Source organism: Chionomys nivalis, chromosome 15 (assembly GCF_950005125.1).
Source record: "Chionomys nivalis chromosome 15, mChiNiv1.1, whole genome shotgun sequence".
NCBI lineage: Eukaryota > Metazoa > Chordata > Mammalia > Rodentia > Cricetidae > Chionomys > Chionomys nivalis.
In genome coordinates, this window is record NC_080100.1 from 45,640,381 (window position 1) to 45,657,318 (window position 16,938).

A 16,938-nucleotide genomic window follows, 5' to 3' on the forward strand; every position below is an offset into this window, starting at 1 on the left:
TTCAGAGCCTTGTAGGAACTGATCAAAATCCCAGGTTCTAGACACCACAGATAAATTTCTGGGTACACTTATTTGACTTGGCCACGTATCTTCTGATTTTTAACTTGAGGGAAGAGGACTGTAGCTCCTACATGTTTGTAGGTTGCTGTTCTCTCGGTGGCACCTTGATGTCTAGGTTCGCAGTGCTTGACAATTTCAATCTGTCAAGATTTTGAAGTGTAATATCGTAATTATAGACACTTCCTTCGGTGCTGTATGATAAGAACTGGATGGAAGTGATGTGTTATTTCGGGAGCATGGGTTGCATTCCGCAGAGAGGCAGATGACGGAGCTGTGTTCAGAGGGAGTACACAGCAGAGAGGAAGTAGCCCCCGCAGAGCGAGGAAGCAAGGCTCAAAGGAGTCGCTGTGTTGGAACGGTTTCCGGCTTTGCTTCCTATGACAACAGATGAACCGCTAATCAGCTTCGTCTGACTCAGAGGGTGCCAGTGGCAATAGAAAGCCCACTCCTTCTGAACAAAGCAGGTGCATTCTGAAGGGACTATGGCCAGCTAGAACATGACGTGACAAGCCAGGCTCTGGCAGACCTGGCCTTCTGTCCCCTTGCTAAAACATTAGCTTACATTCCTAAAGCTAGCCCCTAAGGTCTAGCCCCTTATTTGGCCACTTCCTCCTCTTGAGGTTGACTACCCAAGCCCAGCTACCAAAGTTCAGCTCTCAAAGCCCAGCTATCAAAAGCCCCCTTTGGTTCATTTAATTAACATGCCCAATTAAAATATGCCACCATGTCGTAGCCCCTTCTAACACAGATCCTCCCCTTTCCCTCTCTTAAACATTACGCCTGCAGGGCCATTTTCTTCCTGAGACACACAGCGGCCGCTTCAGCTTCTCCCTGATTAGTAAAGGAGCTCTCTGTGAAAACAGGTGTTTGGGTGTGGTTTGTGCTGAATCTGGGGTGAGGGAGGGAGCCCCTGTCGTGCGGGTGACTCCTTCACATTCAAACACTGGATTTGCTACATGGTGTGTGTGTATGTGTGTGTGTGTTCATGTGTATGCAGATGCATGCATGTTATGTGCACCTGTGTGGTCAACCTTACATATCATTCCTTGGTAGTTGCAGACCTTGGTGATTTTCATATAGTTTTTATTTTGACACAGGATCTTTTGCCAAGACCTGAAGCTCACTGATTGGGGTGGGCTGGCTAGCCAGCAAGTGCAAGGCTCTGCCTGTCTCTGACTTTGAAGCACCGAGATAACTTATGTGTGCCATCATTCATGGCTTACTGAATGACATCCAGATACTAGAGTTACATGCTTGTAGCTTTAAATTTTTTAAATTAATTAATTACTTTTTGGTACAGGTCTCATTATGTAACTCTGGCTGGCCTGGACCTTGCTATGTGGGCCAGACTGGCCTCCAACTCACAAGAGACTTGCCTGCCTCTGCTTCCAGAGTGCTGGGAATGAAGGTGTGTGTCACACACCCAGTCCACTTATGTAACCCCCTTCATATTAGAGGAGGTCTCACAGCAAATGGTCTTAGGTGAGTCTGCAGCTCTCTAGTCTGTGACTTTTTATTTCAATTGGAGCAACTATTTCTAAAAGCATTCCTTTTTAAAGACTTATTTATTTATTATGTTTACAGTGTTCTGCCTCCATGTAACCTGCAGGCCAGAAGAGGGTGCTAGATCTCATTACAGATGGTTGTGAGTCACCATGTGATTGCTGGGAATTGAACTCAGCACCTCTGGAAGAGCAGCCAGTGCTCTTAACCTCTGGGCCATCTTTCCAGCTCCTCATGCATTCTTTGAATGTGTGGTTTCTTAAGAATTACAGTTATGGCAATTATTTCATCATTACAGAATAGACTTCATTTTTCAGGGCCATAATGTGTGGGAGCCAGGACAAAATAAAATGTGGGACTCTGTTCAAAAACCAGAAGAATCATATCTTCAAAGGTAGACACTGAAATATTATTTCCTCCTTTGTTGTCAGCCTTTCCCTGACTTGCCACAGTGCTTCAGAACAATGCTGTTTGATTCCATTCTAAGTAGAGAAAGATTTAAGACCTTTAGCTGCTGGCAGGAGATGTGCAGTTCATCTTTATGTAGCGCAATGCGAATACAAGAGCATCTGCTTCACATGCAGAGGCACCAAAGTCACACAGATTTCATTCCATGCTCAATCTAAATGTATGTGTATTCCGTGCTTTCTGGAACAATGGAACTACACCACGATGCAAAACCCACCATTTTCTCTTCCTGGCATGCACAAATCCTGCCTCTGCTGGGCTGATCAGTGAGTGAGGAAGGTTTGGAAAGAATAAAATACTCATCTTTGGTTTTGTCCGTCATTATTTATTTATTTATTTACTTACTTACTTATTTATTTATTTATTTATTTATTTTTTCTGGCTCTGTTGTCCTGGCTGGCCTGGAACTCTCAACATAACGAAAGCTGATTTCAACCTCACAGAAACCCTCCTGCCTCTGCCTCCCAATGCTGGATTGACAATGTGTGCCATCACAGACCAGATCGCCTTATCTTTGAAAATTTCTCATACCCGCAATCACTTTTAGAGTAATAAGTGAGAAGTAGAAGGAAGTAACCCTGGGTAAGGAGGGAGCAGCAGGCTTGTCTGGTGATGCATGTTTTTAGAACGCCACCTCTTGCCTTCTACATTTGCAGCAAGTTCCCATTTAAAGGAACAGATGACCCACGGGCCTGCTTACAGGCCTTCCTTCCTGCACCCTGCTGTCTGGATGACGTGCTACTCTGGATCTCACTGTAAGTCTTGTTGAAGGCGCCTGTCTTTAGCTCCACTGCAGTTTCTGTGTTAAAACTGTGTCAGGCATTACATGTGTGAACGGGGTGGCAAGGAGTGGTGACAGACATGCATGGCAGAATCACTAGAGTAAGTGAACACACAGGTCACAAAGCCAGGGCGTTGACGCTGGTGTCTAAAGTACAATGATAACTGCGCTAACCCTACATGTAACACCTATTTCCTAGGTCCCAGGAGCTGTGACAACGACGTGTGTTTGTGATCCTTTAATGCAGCTCCTGCTTGGTATCGGGAAGCTGCTTGTCCCCCAGAACAAGATGCCACCCCTGGAATTTAAGCCCAGGCAGTCTTACTATACCATATCCTGTAGCCTGGCGTTTAAAGAAGGTAATTAGAGAACATTACAGAGAATTTTCCAATTTGAATTATATTAAAGATTTGGTGGGGGACTTCTGAGGGACAACTACTTAAACCTTATTTACCTCCATTTCCCCATTTAACTGTTCATTTCCTTACCCGGTTTTGAGCTGTGTGCTATAAATCTATGCAGTATAAATTATTGGGGGTGGGAGTGGAGGAATAACATCGCGAATCTGTGTTGCGGGCATGGCATGGTAGTTATCTTAGGGTTTCTGTTGCTGTGAAAAAGACCATGAACAAAATCAACTTGGGGAGGAAAGGGTTTATTTTGTCTCACATCAGAGTTCATTGTCAGAGGATTTCAAGGCAGGAACTCAGCGGGAGAAGCCTGGAGGCAGGAGCTGATGCAGAGACCACAAGGAATGTCACTGACTGGCTTCTTCCTCCTTCTGGCTCTGTTTGTTTTCTTATATATAGCACCTTGTAGCCGCCTCGACGGGTCACTCTGTCTAGGGTTTGTAACCCGCCTGGCTGGCCAGTTATTCCAGGGTCACGGAGAGGCACCACCTGAAAGGCATAGGCTGATAAGCAGGAAGGAGGCTAAGCTTATTTGTCAAAGCCTCTGTTTATTAGGGTCATGGTTACAGCTTATATAGCCCCTGGATGGGGAGCTTGGGGGCTGGGGCATGGGGTCTTGCCACGTGGTCCACGCCCATCACCTAGGCCAGGTCACGATTCCTTGGTCAGGAAGTCACAAGGTGACCCCACCTAGTTGTCTAGATAGTTTGGAATGTGAGGCAGGTTCTGCTAAGAGATAACTCTCTATTAACAGTTAATTTGGGTGCGGGATAGGCTTGGTCAATAAGACTATTCTCAATACAATTGAGAAGTGAAGCCCTCTGCAAAAACTCCTCACGGCGGTGCTTCCTGTAAATTTTGGGGGGACACGGCTCCTGACAGCACCTGGGACCCGTTGTCCAGAGGCGGCACCACCCACAGTTACCTGGGCACCCCACATCAACCACCAATCAAGAAAATGCAACATAGGTTGATCTGGTGGGCACATTTTCTTAGTGGGGACTCTCTGTTCCCAGATGACCCCACGAGGCAGCACAGAGGGCGGCTGCCCATTCGTTTGCTAGGGATGGTGTATTTAAGCCACACTCAGTGTCGGGTTCTCCACAAGGCACTGACTGGTTGTGCGCACTCTTGTGTGCTGCAGATGAGTACGGCTGTTGGCTGGAGCCCCAGGGAACCCAGTCACACCATCTGCATTTGGTCTTCAAGAGAATCACCATTCTTTTCCACTGGACTCCCGGCAAACATTCCAGATTCTCCCTTTTTGGATCGTAACTGATCCTTAAATATGGTAACCTTTCTTTAAAAAAACAAAACCACTCTCTCTGTCTGAGCCTTACCCCCCCAAAAGGCTGTTTACCCCATCTTACTTTGATGACAAAACAGACATTCTGGTTTTCTTTTTCTCTTTGAGCATAGCATATACTCACGGTATCTTTTTACCGATATTTGGCTTGCACGTTTACAGTGGATTTTTGTGTCTCCTCCCTCCTCCGCCTTTCCTTCTTTCCTCTCTTTTTTCCCTTCCTGCTTCCTTCCTTCTCCAACCAGCCAATCCTGGCCTCTAATTAGTATTATTCACATCTTTTTATATTTAATGGAGCTATTTATACAATTGGATTTAAAGCCGCCCTTTGCTCTTTGTTTGCTTATTCGAACATTTTCTTAATTTTCTTCTTCTCTTTCAACTCCCCCCCTTCCTCCCCCTTCCTCCCCCTTCCTCCCCCTTCCTCCTTCCTTTCTCCTCTCTGCTTCTGTTGTAAGGTGAGGGCTTGCTTCTACTTGTTTGTCCTGGCCGCCCTGCTAGCTTACACCCAAAATACCCACACAGAAACAATATTAATTAAATCACTGTTTGGCCCATTATCTCTAGCCTCTTATTGGCTAACTCTCACATCTTAATTTAACTCATTTCTAGCAATCTGTATATCACCACATAGCAGTGGCTTACGGGGAAAGATTGTAACCGGCATCCGTCTCAGGCGGAGGATCCACGGTGTCTCCCTGACTCTGCTTTCTTCCTCCCAAAATTCAGTTGCTTCTCCCCACCTCCCTAAGTTCTGCCCTATCACCAGGCCCAAAGCAGTTTCTTTATTAACCAATGAAAGCAACACAAAGACAGAAGGACCTCCTACACCATGCTTCCCTTCCTCCTATCTCAAGTTTTGATATAAGGTCTCGCTATGTAGCCCAGGTTCCACTACACCTGGATTGCTCCTCTTTCTGCCTGCTAACTATCAGGATTATAAGAATGCATTACTACTCTGGTCTTACTTATTTTAGTTATTTTTTTATAGATCCCTTCTTTTTCCTGAGTTTATTTATTTTTTTGATTCTCCATCTACCTGTTTTGTTGGCTTATTAGTTAAAATTCTGTCACCGCGTGTGTGTGTGTGTGTGTGTGCAAGCGCACATGTGTGCGTGCGTGCATGCGTGCATGAATGTGCATATGTAATTATTTTTTTACACTACACATTGTCCCTCACTTGAGCACTACCTTCCAGCGACAGTGTGACGCTGTGTGTTACACACAGCAACCTCACTGCGGCACATTCCAGCTTCTCGCCCTCTGGCCTCCATGCTACTACAGGACCAGTTTTGTGAACATCACAGATTTGTCCACTGTTTTATTGTTAAGTAGGAAACCATGGGCTGGTGAGATGGCTCAGTGGGTAAAGGTACCTGTCACCAAGTTCCCCAGCCTTAGCATCTGTCGGACCCACATAGTGGAAGGAGAGAACCAACTCCAGCAAGCTGCTCTCTGACCCCCACACCTGCACTGTGGCACGTGCACCCACACAATGAAAAACTCTTCAGCTACAGAGGAGAGGCCACAGTACAGCATAATAAATCTCAGAAGCAGGAAGACAAGCAAAAGGATCCACCTTTTCATATTAAAAAAGAGAGCTTGTGTTGTGTAAAATTATTTATAGGAAAATCCCAGACAGGGAAAACCCTCCCTCCATCTTTCTCCACTTCTCTCTCTCATGCTCTCAATAAGTAAATATAAAAAATGCAGTAAATCATCCTTTGGAATGACCCAGGTAATAAGTAAAAAGCCCTACAATTACCCAAATTGCCACTTTTCTGATGATGTCCATTCCATAGATAGAGATTTCAGTGTTTCCCCAGGAACTCCTTTAGCAGTTACTATGTTGATCTAGCACTGATCTTTTTTTTTTCAGCTTTGTTCTTTCTGAGGCATTGTTGTTTCGCCTGTGTTCCGACTTTGATGAAGTCAATTTCATAGCTATGCAATTCACTTTGATTCTCTCTTCCTTTTTTGTTCCTCCTCCTTGCCTTTTAAAACCATACAATTCTGGTTTTTTTTTTTTTTTTTTTTTTTTTGGATATTCACAGTGGTGTAATCGCCCTGCAATTGGATCTGAAACATTTTCACCATTCCCCAAAGAAACCCTGTACCCATTATCAACCCCCTCTCGTTCTCTGAAAGCTTTTCAGGCCCCAGGAAGCCACACATCTATACCCTGCTTGTACATTTTCCTCATCTAGAAGCTTCGTGTACACAAAACTGTGCAATACAACCTCTTTCCCAGTATAACCTTTTGTAACTGGCTTCTTTAGCTTAGTTTTCCATTTCTGGGATTCATCCACGTTGTCATGGACATGGGCCCTTCATTTCTTTCTGTGACTGAACCATATCTCATGGTATGAATATGTCAGATTTTGTTTGTTTCTCAACGGGGACACTTGGGGTGCTTCTGCCTCTGTCAGTAGTGGTAATCTGCTATGAACATCTATGGCCAGATTTCGAGTTGATGTGTGGTGGGGTGTAAGGTGCGTGCACACGTACAAGCGCATGTTTTGCTGTTGTTCTCTTTGATATGTGTCTAAGAAGAATCTAAGGAGTTCCTGGACTATATCACAACACAGTGGTTGAGGTTTAATCATGCTTATGTGCTCAGGATTTGAAACTGAGATTTGTTACATAAACGCTAAGGCCCTGGGTAATTCCATTAATGGCTCTTGCCTCTGTGTCCCCATGTGGAAGATGACGATAATAAGACAATCTTTTTCAGAGATTTGGTGTAAGGATTGGATGAATTCACTCATGCCAAGTGTTTACAGAGCCTTGACACACGATGAAGCGAAATCTTCACTTCAAGAAGACGGCTGATTTTGGTGAGGTGAGGACTCAGTTGCTAAATTCTCTTTTTGAAGACTTTTACATGTACATATAATAAGGCTTGGAAGAAAGAGAGAAAAAGAAATTAATAACATCACAGATTGTGCTCTGCAAAATAGTAATTTTCGACAGATGGTATTGGAGATAGAAAAATGATTACATTAAGGGACAGGCTTTTCCCTGTGTTAGCCTAGGCTCCTCCTTCCAGGCTCAGGAGTAAAATCTCATCAGAAGGTTGAGGCCTAGATCAGCGTGGCTGGGTAGCCACATCTCCGAGGGGCAGAAATGGTCCTCCATAGATCCTGAAGAACACAATGAAGCTACGGGCTATGTTTCCTGCAGATGGGAATGGCTGGCCAGGCCCGGGTTTAGTTTCCTGATTCCTTCTTTTTCTCAAACCTCTACTTTTAGCCCTAGTTCTGGAGCCTTGAAGGTAAGTGACTTCCTCCTTCTCTAGCTGACCCTGTGACCGCAGATCCTTTAAACAGGGCTGGGCTTTCTATGGCATTCCCCAGTTGCTAGAGTTCGTGCTGAGATTGAGTTTAGATTCAGACAAGTAAAGTGGGTGTTTGATTGAAAGTGAGACCCCCAGCCCTCTGACACCCTTGTATCCGAGAAGTCTGAGATGATTGGAAGCGTCACCCCAGCCCCTTGGTTCGGACTCCAACTCCCAGCCTGCCAAGTGCTGATCCCTTCTGGGGGAGGGTCAGGACCACTCCCAGGCTATTTAGGTTGAAGAAAGGAACATGTGATTTCAGGTTTTGTGTGTGTTCTCCCTCTCTGTCTTCCCTTGCCATGCTCCCAGCCACTCAAGAGCGTGGCATTCATTAAACGTGGGCATTTTTGATTTGGTCTAATCTGGTCTAATGGGAGTTATTTTGCGTCGGCGGAGAGGCTCTTCTTAAGATTTTCCCTAACAGTGGGGTGTGTGTTAGACTGATGCAATTCTAGTCACAACGCAGATGGATGAAGTGGACAGGGGAGCAACTAGAACAACAAACTTCTTTTAGTTCTCAAATCCCCGCTGCATCACTCTTTCCGCTGTGAAGGCCATGACAAGCCATCCACTGAAGCTCAGACAGGGGTAACCATTCCCAAGCTTTCCAGTTTTGAGTTTAAAGTGGGGTGCAGATCCCTGGTGGGTGCTTGTGTCATCTGGAGAATGAGTTCACTCATTGTTGTTATTCTCACAGATGGAAGAACCCTCTTTGGGGATCTCAAGGCTCTCTCCACCACAAACTGTGCTTCCTCATGGTGGGTGATCACCCTGGTACCCTCTGCTCCTTAGGAGCCTGGACTGGAAACAGGAGCTTGCTAGAAGGTATTAGAGGTTGGTAGGAGGCAAGAGGTTCCGTGTACGCATGAGAGGATTTCAGAACTGGAGGAAGATGACTTCTGGGTGATGCCTTAAATTCTGTCTTCATCGTTGTTCCTATTCGTGAGGAACAAAAAGAAATGGTGCAATCTCACTACACCTGGTTAAAAGGAGATGGGGAGAGGAGGGTTTGTTGTCGGGGGTACCCTGGAATTTGAAAGATAGGTGAGACAAGGGTAAGGTGAGGAGAAGAGAGGCGGCATCCGGAGCTCTGAGCTCCTCTCCTGTGAGGACACGGGAGCTGCGATGAAGCTCAGCCCTCTCCTGCACCACCTGGGCCTCCCAAGTGGCACTTGGCAGCCAGCTTGGCTTATTAGCATTTTCACAGCCAAGGGGCAGCTTACAGGATGTTCTCTGCAGATATTTAAATTACTGGATTAAAAAAATGTCCCAGGGCATGGATTAAAAAATGTCCCAGAGCATTCCTGGCCCCTCTTCTTCCATATGGCCAGGCTGAAGCCTAACATTTCTTCAATCCGAAGAGGGTTCCATGGGGGGTGGGGTCAGATGCCTATGAAGTCATGGTGACAACACCAGGCACTACTCTTGCCATTCCTTCTTCCCTCCCCTGCTTTGCCCGCCCAGTTTTCCTTCCTTTCTTCCTGTTTCCCTACAGTCTTTATCTTCCTTTTGCTGTGCTTCTCACATATTCTGACTGCCAGAAGAGAAACAGAGCCCAGCGGCCAGAAACAGTGCCTGTCCCCAGGCCAAACTCTGTCACTCTGTGCCCAGATGCTAGAGATGTTTCTGGAGGACGAGCTTCCCAGGCTAGCATAATGTCGTTGTCTGGGACATCTGTGCATCCATTTCCTCATGCTGCTCCTGCAAATTAATCGCCGCAAATCTAGTGATTTAAACCAGCTCCAAGCAATTTCCTGCCCATTCTGTAAGTCAGAAGTCTGGGCACGGCACTCTACAGTTAGGTCCTCGGTGGAGTCTCTCTGAGGTGGGCAGGCAGTGCTTGCTTTCTGGGAGCTCTGGAGTGGGTCTGCTTCTCAGAGCAGCCAGGCTTTTGCTGAATTCATTTCCTTGTGATTCTAAGCCTTGGATTCCCAGTTCCTAGGGGGCTGCAGACAATGGGCTTGCGGTTTGGTCTTAAAGCCTTCCCCTTCCAGCTCATGCCTTCCATGTAGCCCCTCCAGCTGCAGCAACGCTCCATCAGGCTTCCAACCTCTGACTTCACCTTCTGCCGACTCTCTCAGGCCCCTAGGCAGAGAAAGCTCTCTGCAGTGAAAAGCTCATGTGATTCCGGAAGCTAGGGCAAGTTTCCTATTTTAACGCGCTGATAACTGCATTCCGCCTTAAAATCCCTCTTATTAGTGTAGCATATTCACAGTTCTGTGAATTCAGGTGTGGACATCTGGGAGGGGGAATTAGTTTTCATTCAAGACCTTATAAATAATTCATCAACTGTTCTGAAGCCCAGAGGTGGGACATTTGCTGCAGTCTTTGTGTGTGTGTGTGTGTGTGTGTGTGTGTGTGGAAGGGTGCAGCTTACCTTTCCTCTCATTGCTGGGCAGGGCTAGTTAGAGAAAGAAGGAGCAAGTCTGAAGTCATAAGCAAGGGTGGACCAGACAGAACTTTCACCCTCAGGGAAGCAATGTCCTTCTCGGAAGCTCAGAACTGCAGAGTCTACTTTTTCACTCAAGGTGGCTGTGGCGACCTGGAGAGGTGACATCAGTTGGCCAAGATCAGTGAGCACCAGGGCAAAGCATTCAGAAGGTAGCTGCTGGTAAGTCTAAAGGGACTTTTCAGAATGTAAACACATCCCTCACACTATTGCCCGAGGTTGCATTGAAAATAAATAACTGGCTTTCTCAGTTCTAGAAATGCCCACCAATGGCGTGATGTGTTGAACATGACCATGGCCTTTCCATATCTTGAGATCACTTGCTCATGATGGCCAGCAAGAAACCCTCCACTTTATTCTTACAGTATTAGAATGTCCTTATAATCAGAACTCATTGTCTCTCCTTTACAGGACCACAGTCTTTCCTCCAGGGCCAGAAGAAGACATGGAGCTCGTGAGCCAACTCTTCTGGAGCTCCAAGGGAAGAAACTTGGCAGGGAATTCCACCCCTGTGCCTCCTCTGCTCTGGGTGGAAGGCAGGCATTCTCCTCGGCTCTATGCAGATCTGCAGGCAGCGAGCTTGGTCCACAGGGAGACTGGCTCACTGCTCAGGGGCCTCCTTCTCTTGCCAAGTCTTCTCATTCTGGTCTCCTCTTTGTCACAGTCTAGAGAGACCTACCTCTCTGGGATTTACATAAGGTGGAGCACAGTGCTCTCCAGCTAAGAATATATCCACCCCCTATCCCTGGGCGAAGTGCAGAAACTGACTCACTGTACCTCTGACTTAATGAAGAGACAAATGTATAAAGACTACTGGATTAATGTTGGGGGGGAGGACCCGATATTTTTAGCACAGGAAAGCAGAACTAGCTGCTATGAAGTCCTAGAGGGAAGAAGTTTTATTTAAGCTCTTTTTCTTGAATACCTCAGACATCTTTAGCAGTGGAGGTTGTTCAAGGCGTCAGTGAAGCACAGAGAGGATGGGAGACCAAAATAGGAAAGGCCAGCAGAACTTTATCAATAGTGGTGTGGGCCCACCGTGGGCTTTGCCTGTGCAGCTCGGGCTTGGCAGGGTTTCTCACACACCAGAACCTCCTTCTGCTTCCCAGCGCATGCCTCTGCTAAGAGAGAAATGCTAAGGCCTGTAACCCAGCACCATTTCATCCTGGGCAGAAAGAAACACGAAGACATGGTGTAGGGTTGAACCACGGTAGGTGGCTGCCCCTGTGAACAGCCTGGGGTCTTCCACTAGTGACCTCTAGCTTCCTGATGTCACATGCTCTGGGAGGGAGAATGCCCATTTCTTGGCATTCAAGGCAATGTCCTCTGATAGGTATGGTCACAACTGGTTTAGCGCTCTCTAGTGGAGCTATTCTGGTCATTGCTTCTGGAAGGATCCCAGGCATCGCTCAGGGTTTCTTACGCCTGACAACAGAGACACAGGTCTAGAAAGGGCATGAGCAAGTGTGTACAAATGGTTACTGATAGTCTGGTGTGTTCCAGTCCAGGGCTGCAGGTTGGGCCATTTACTTCTAAGGCAGGCACTCCTGGTTACATATCTGAAGCACAAATAATAAAAACTCAGAGACAGAAATTGGAGTTCAAGCTGAAGGTCAGAAAAGCAAAACAGCCAGTCATTGACTCTTACCTCTACCTCTGTCCGAAATGGCGATCCTGCCTCCAGGAAACCTATGAATGAGACTGAGGCTCAGAGCTGTCTCCTCCCATTTTATAATCCTCTCTAGTGCTGGGATTAAGAGCATGTACCGCTACTGCCTTGTTTCTATGGCAAATTAGTGTGGCTACTGGTATTAAAGGTACATGTCATTGCTGCCTGGTCTGTAAGGCTGGCCAGTGTGATTGTTTACTTTTCTTATCCTCAGACAAGCTTTATTTATTAAAATGCAAATGAAATACCACTGCACACATCCATAGCCAACCTTACCATCCTTAGCTTCTCTCTTGTGACGAACACCATCACTAAAGGCAGCTGACAGGAGGAAAAGTCTTGTGTACTTGACATTCCAGGTCACAGTCCCTAACTGAGGGAAGGAGTCAGACACGAGCTAGCAGGAACTGACACAGAAGCCTTGTAGAAGTGCTGCTCACTGGCCCACTTCTCTGACTTGTGCCCAGCCAGGACTCCTGCCCATAACTGGCACTACTCAGAGTGGTAAGTAGGCACTGTTTCTGAGCCAATCAACAACTCAGACAGCTCCTCATAGACATGGCCACTGAGCTGGGTAGTTCTTTAGCTGAGACTTCCTTTTCCCAGGTGACTCTGGGTTGTGGTCAAACTGACAATAAAAACAACCAGGACACTTCTGTGAAGATGGACTCAACCTCCTGCCATAGGCATTGAAGTCGGATTATAAAGAATGCGCATGCTTTCTGGGATGACTGACTTTGTGAATCTCAGCCCCAGCTCTCAACTAACTGTGACCACTGACAAGTGTTGTAACTTTGCTCTACCCTACCCCCTGACCGGTGATTGGACACAACACTCCCTGCTGGGTGGCTTTGAATTGTGAGTTAAATAATGTGTGTAAAGTCTTTATGAGCACACTCTGGCCTATATTACTCCTTAGACATTATTTCTGCTCTACTGCTGTCGCGTGCCAGTCTCTGCTGTGGGTCAGGTACATGTCACAGATTTCTGAGCCTTCAGACTAGGGAGAAAATCTGTTAGGGAGCTTCTGGGTGATTCACAGGAATACACAGGTGCTGTCCGTCTCCGCTGCTCCTAGTCTGGTCTCCGTGAGATAGCTGAAAGTTCAGAGGCAGTTCCAGCCCAGAACACTTTGATTTTGAGATGCTTTGTTTCCTGGGATAATAAGTTGCCTTTACTGTTTAAACCTCCTAGCACCCAAGATCAAAACTGTTCTAAATGGTCTATGTAGTGGACGACATAGAGTAACAGTGCATTTAAGACACATGTGGCTTTATATATATTTGATAATAGTATTGTTTGCATGATACTTTCTTTAAAATTTTCTAAAAGCTCGAAGTACTATTACATCCACAAGATAAAACCATTCTAAGTATGAAAAAGCTTACAGGGAAAAATGGGGCGTTCACATTCCTAGTCTCTGGCCCCCAAGAGCTAACCACAGCTTTCGGCCTTTTATTTGCTATACCAGAGATTTCTGAAAATAAACACAAAATAAATGTAAGCAAGATTCAAAATATATTGGTTTCACTCTTGGTAATATAAATATTAGGAAGCTACAGATCATCCCGTGCCTTGCTTAATTCACTTAATATGTTTTGGTGAGCATTCCTGATTAATATAGAAAGAACATTCTTCTGATGACGGGGAAATGGTTCTGCAGTGAAGACCATTTGAGGCCCTTGCAGGAAAACAAGTTTGGTTCCCAGAATACATATCAGGCAGTAAGTCTAGCTGCAGGGGATCAGATGCTCTCTTCTGGATTCTTGGGCACATATGCACACACGCACACACACACACAGACACACATACACACAAACAAATAAATAATAATAAAATAAATCTTTAAAGATAGCTTTCCTTTTCCAACGCTATTACTAAATGCCACACTGAATTAAAGCAGCTTCTCCTTCCCGTCTTGATTGCAATATTGCAATGAATAAATGGTAAACCTACCATTTTGTCCACATGCAAATATGTCTGTAGAGTGAATTCCCCAAAGTGGAATTACTGGATCCAAGAGCACATACATCTGCAGCTTTGGTAGCTATTGCTAAATTGCCGTCCATATGGGCCATGCAAATTTATACTCCCACCAGCAAGGTATGAGAGAGTCTGTTTCCCACAGCCTTGGCAACAGGACATGCTATCAAATTTTGGGTGGTTGCCAATTTCATGGTGGAAAAAAAAATGGCTCTGAGAGTAGTTTTAATTTGCATGCCTCACATTATGAGTGTAAAAGAGCATTGTAAACGTATTAAGAATAATTTATTTATTCTTTGCATTGTCTTTATAACATTTATCTGTTTTTCTAGTGAGTTATTGGTCTCTTTCTTATCCACCTCCAGGGCTTTTTACATACTAATAAGGTTATTTTGTGTCTGTGATGAATTAGAGTTTCTAGTTTGTCATTTGTGGTTTTTGTTTTTTTAATTATACAAGGGCTTAATTTTGTTAGGTGGCGGTTTTAAAATTTCTTTTTATATATAGTTGGGGTTACTAGTTTTATTTTGTGAACTTATGTACTGTAAAATTATGAAACATTTCCAGTCTCTTCATGTATTAGCTTTGATTTATTTTTATATTAAAGATTTGATCCATTTGGAAATTACCCAGAGGAATGGAATGCGATTAGAATTTAAGAAGAATATTTCTGAGGCAGCTACTATTTGACTGACCCTTCCCAAGGTTGTTGCCTTCCCTTTGTTTTCTTCCTCTACTCTACCCTGTCCATTTTCAGACTGAACTATTCCTGAGCCAGTATGGTGTGCCTTGATTTACCTTGTTTGCTTATTAATCAGTGTGAACTTCAAAATTCCTTCAGTCTGAAAAAGAAAAGGCTTATTGGCATTATGCTAAATTTAAAAGTTGGAAGATAAACATATTCATGTGTGTGTGCACACGCACATCCAAATATGTGTACACACGCCTGCAGAGACCACAGGCCAACTTCATGTGTCTTTGATCGTGTTCCATCTTATTTTTTGAACCGGGAGCTCACTGATGGGTGAGACTGGTTGGCCAGTGAGCTTCTGTCCAGCCCTGCAATGCACTGTAGGTACATAATGCCATGCCCTGTTTTCATATGGGTGCTTGGGAACCAGACTTATGCCTTCACACTTGCAAGGCACTTTATCAACCAAGCCATTTCCTCAGCTCCAAAATAAGCACACTTGGTATATATGCTGTATATTAATAGTTGTAGTTCTTCCTAATGCAATTTTTCTTTTCATTTTTAGAGACAGGACTTTTCTGTGTGACCTTGGCTGTCCTGGAGCTCACTGTGTAGACCAGACTGGCCTGGAACTCACAGAGATCTGCCTGCCTTTGCTTCCCGAGTTCTGGGATTATGCTACCGCCTGGCTATGGAATCTTATTACATTTTTAGTTTCTAACTACTGACTTCTCTATACAAAATTTTTTACCCTTCAATATTACTGACAGTAAATTTAGCGCCTTGGTTTTCAGTAGTCTTTAAAAACATCAGTTTCCTTGGTTTTCTAGGTAAATAATACCACCAGGAAATAATTAACAAATAATTTTGTCTCTCCCTCTGCATTTTTATACCTTAAAGTTTTCTCGTGCACACTTTATTGGCTAGAATGACAGTATAAATGAACAGAAATAGTAGAAGAGGCACTGGGCATGTAGCTCAGTGGTAAAGGACTTGCCTGGCGTGCACAGAACCTTGTATTTGATTCCCAGTTCCACAATGAGTTAGGTGTTGTTGTTGTTGATGATGGTGATGATAATGATGATATATCTAGATAAATTCACAGTCCCACTGGGCAAATTTTAATATCGTTCTCACTGACAAATAGAACAAGTATACAAAAATTAGTGAACTGTGTGAGCTGTGAATCTGACTTCATAGGCATTTGTAAGAATCTGACACTCAGGAACCCCAAAATGCAACCACAAAACCATGTACAGATAAGCTAGTGACATTAGTACATGAATGTGGCAAGATCACAAGCCATATGATCAACATATAAAAATAAACACAGTCTCTACTTCAAAACTATAAAAGCAGAATGTTAATTTTTAAACATCATTTAATTTACCATAACATCAAGGTGTTTCAAACGCCCAGTGAACACTTAATAAAAGATATCTAAGCCTTCCACGATGAAAACCATAAATATTGTTGAGAGAAGTTAATTAAAACCTAAAGGGGGGATGTTTATTTAACCCAGCTTAGTGACGATGTCAATTATCTGTAAATTGATCTATAAATTCAATATACTTTCCTTCAAAACCCCAGCAGCTGTCTGGTAGAAACTGTCAAGCTGGCTATAAAATTTATATGGAATTATAATTGGCTCTAAATAAATAATACAATCTTGAACAAGAAGGTTGAAAGACTTATTTTACTGGTTAACAAGTCTTAGTCTTGGCAATGAAACACTAGTATATTAATGCAAGGATAACATTCCTTTGCTTTTAGGAAAAGATGGGGGTGAAATAGAATAAAGCTCAGAAAGAGATCTTCATGTAAATCTATACATGTAGACACTTGGTTTACAGCAAAGCAAAGATTTGCCATAGACCCAGAGGAACAGATCCTGTATTGAATAAATGGTGTTCGACCAGTTACATAGGATTTAGAAAAAAACAAAACAAAAATCTTGACCTCTACATATCATAAATGAATTCCAGGGGGAGGGTAGTCTGACTATGAAAAGGGAAAGACTCTTCTAGACGTTGTACAAATATCTGTTTGTTTTTTTTTGAGGTAAGCAGAGCTAAATGGAACACTGAGAAGCACACTCTGTTGTAAGGATTGAGAAGTTGAACTATGAGCATCTTTTGTTCATGCAAAGGAGCTTTTAAGAATTTGTGAAGTGCCAGGCGGTGGTGGCAAATGCTTTTAATCCCAGTCTTTGGGAGGCAGAGGTAGATGGATCTCTGAGTTCTAAGACAGCCTGGTCTACATAGTGAGTTCCAGGATAGCC